This window comes from Carassius carassius, chromosome 42 (genome assembly GCF_963082965.1).
Source record: "Carassius carassius chromosome 42, fCarCar2.1, whole genome shotgun sequence".
Lineage (NCBI taxonomy): Eukaryota > Metazoa > Chordata > Actinopteri > Cypriniformes > Cyprinidae > Carassius > Carassius carassius.
This window is the reverse complement of record NC_081796.1, coordinates 15,074,537-15,077,788: the sequence shown is the minus strand read 5'-3', so window position 1 is coordinate 15,077,788 and position 3,252 is coordinate 15,074,537. Positions and strand designations below refer to the sequence as shown.

Genomic DNA, 3,252 nt, shown 5'->3' with positions numbered 1-3,252 from the left:
TTAAACCCACGTCTTGCACACTTTAATGCCCTTTGAATGGATCATACTACCTTCGAACTGGAACCAGCGGAATAGCCTGTGATGTCTACTTCGCAGGGCGCTTACGGTCGAAGTGATAAGAGAAACATCCAAAGTGTGCAGAGTGGTTGTACGCGAGGACTGGACTTTACAGAGGCTACGCGTATAGAGTGGATGTCTGTAAGCAAGGTTCTGGGTACACAAATCAAGATTATCCTCCGAAGGTTTCCTCGAAATATAGGCCTAATCCATATAACTTTTCAAACTTTATAAGTGGTACATATCTCCTTTATTTAAACGTTCTGGTAGATGAAGCTAAATAAATAAATGATACATACAGTGAGCTCAACATTAATTAGTGTGCTTGTTTAATCTCATTCTCAATTATTCTAATAACAGATTTATAGGGAATCTCGGAGAAAAGAAGAATTGTTTCGTTCTTTTTGTATATTTTTATAGCCTAAATGCTGGATACAACTGGCAATTTCACAGAGGAAAAAAGCAATTAAACGCCCCACTGTATAGGCTATGACCAGTTTGGCAAATTTTAGATGTTATTTTCATCATCAACCAAATCTTTCCGTTCATGTGCGTACATTAATTTCCGTAAATTTAATGTCAAGGCTGCTTGCATGTACGACTACTGTGGGACCATGAAAAAGATGCCTTAAATCTTAAGCCAAATTAATGAACAAATAAACACAAGGCCTAATTTAAACCCAATTCTGAATCGATGGTTTTGACATAGACCTTGACCCAACCGATTCGGAGACCCATCGAACCTGCAACAGTTAAAAACATGCGCCTTTTGTGTAAATTGGGTTAAAACGTCGCTCATAAATATGACTAGCTTATGAATAGGCTATACTTTAAATTCTAATGTTGACTTCTCGTCACATTTAATTTCCTCCAATTCTAGACAATCGGGCTTTATTTAAATAATAAGTAAACAACATTAAGGATATAATCTTTTTATAGATAACATGAATTTATGAATGTTAACGCAAAGGCAGCTTTTGGCGTTTTTTGATCAGGTCAGTCTAAAATGTCCATAATCTTACTGCATGCGAATTATTTATCAACATATCATTCACAACCCTTACAGCATTAAATGAACTAGCCTACTGAGTAACAGATTGATATTTCGACCTGGCATGATTTCCATCAGAATTCTCTCATATGCTATTCAAGTTTCCCACCTGTTATTCAAGATATGCTGCCCAGCAGACGGTACAATACCTTCTCAATTACTTAAATTAGGCTATTTAATTCTACACATGGAGCATAACGTTCAAGTTTTCATAATACGAAATACATCATAAATTTTTATACGAAATGTTCTAATATGAAATGAAATTTTCTAAAAGCCTATAGAATTAGGACTTTTGGGGGGGGGGGGTTCTCGCTTCAGCCCTTTTCCACAGTATTTAAGCTGTAGCCTATGAGTCTTGTGGTGGGGGCAATGTTGATTTTCAGTGTTGGGATTATTAACAACACCATGTTAAGTTCAGCTAATTGAGTTGACATATAGGATATACGCAGCAATAATTTTTTTCTTGATATTTTTATAGCATAAGTGCACCTCATATAGCTACCGATATTCTGCAATATGATATTCTTAGAAAAAAAACGATACGATTTATTAATTTAGAAGTTTTTAAATCAAACTGTGTTATTGATAGTATATAGACTTTTTTTAAAAATCTGAGTTATGCTGCTTCAAAAAAAAAATTGGAATTGGAGACCCGATTTGCATCCAAAACGGGTGATGCCTTAATAGCATCATACTTTAATCTGTGTCTAATCAATACTGTATCTGCAGCAAGAAACATATCTTATATCTGAAGAAAATATTTAACATAATATTTCATATGCACATTTTTAAATACCTTATTTATGCTTATTGCTTATTTAATCATGAAGGGTTAAACGATTAAATAATCTTCCGTAATGGTGTTAAGGTCTGTGACGAATGTTAAACAGAGAGGGTGCAATGGACGAGTGTTAAGGCAGGGATGCTCCAGATCCGGATCCGTAAAAGAAAGAGTTTGCCTGTAGCACGAGTTCTCTTTTGCGCAAAGACTTGTGGGTAATTCAGGGGCAGGCACATCCGCATGCAGATATGACACGGCACGGTGAAAGGTTATTTCAGCCCACCCCCAACCAACTCACTGTGTAAATTCAAGTTGCATGTATCAACTCATACGTTCTGAAAGAAGAATGCAACCTAGGCTATATGAGATGGGAAGGAACTATTTATGTTGTATTTATGACTATGACTTTTAATGCTTGTTTCAGAAATGTAAATGGAGATTAGTTTTGAGTTGAACAGGGGTTGTTTAGAGCGAGTCGTGTATAAAGTGTGCCTCATGATTTTCATAGACACGATAGAATCTCTGGGCTCACACTCACAGTAATGAAAATGTTCTGTGTGTGTAGGCTACAAGAGAGATGTATTTATCGCCGTTTAGGTTTAGAAGGTATTCGTCCCATGAGAGGTTCGCATCGTGTTATTGAACGTCACTTAACATTTACTACATCATCTTAAAAGCAGATTTCCGACTACTAGAATTTAGTGGAGCAGCCGTGCAATGTTTTCCTTGTGATAGAACTTCAACAGGATATATATAGCTATATATCTCTTTACATCCGCCTTGACTTTATGTAGGCTAGCTATGCCAATTTATCGTGCATGCAAAGGAAACATTTTACCAAAATGTCAACTAAACAGTTGCCTAAATATACAATTAATTAAATTACAAAAAAAAAAAAAATAATAATTATTCGAAACAGCTGAAACAATTGTGCTGGCCCGTAGAAAATTACTAGACAACTTAAATCCAAATGAAATGTGCTCTTTGTTCTTCTATTAGCTAAATCGCAACGGACAAACGTCCTCTTACCTCACTCTTTCTAATCTGAGAATCTTCTTCATCAAACTTTGAGCTCGCGATCCTTTGTGAAAAGTATGTGCACATTTACTAACCTTAACGATAAATGGGTTGCAGTGAGCTTTTTATTTTTATTTGTCACTAGACGTCTTTGCCATGCTGTTTGAGACTCCGCGCACGTTGTAGTGAGGTAGCCCACGCGGACCCCCTCTTGGCGAGTCCATCACGTTTGAGGGTCCAGGGCCTATATCACGATTTCACTGCAATAAATGAGACCAACTATCAACAGTCTCAAAATAGAATTGACAAAATCATAAAGATTCATTTATTCTCTTAATTAAAA

General features: G+C 36.2%; 1 protein-coding gene across 4 annotated transcripts in view; it reads right to left on the bottom strand.

The window, feature by feature from the left end:
• Positions 1-110, bottom strand: part of LOC132123796 (protein AF-10-like) — a 53,001-nt gene extending 52,891 nt beyond the window's left edge. For 2 of the 4 annotated variants that reach the window (XM_059534443.1, XM_059534444.1), the window contains exon 1: positions 1-110. This exon is cut by the window's left edge and continues 567 nt beyond it. The gene's annotated coding sequence lies outside the window, so the exon portion shown is untranslated. The other 2 variants (XM_059534445.1, XM_059534446.1) reach the window with 1 other exon arrangement.
• Positions 111-3,252: the final 3,142 nt, after the last annotated feature.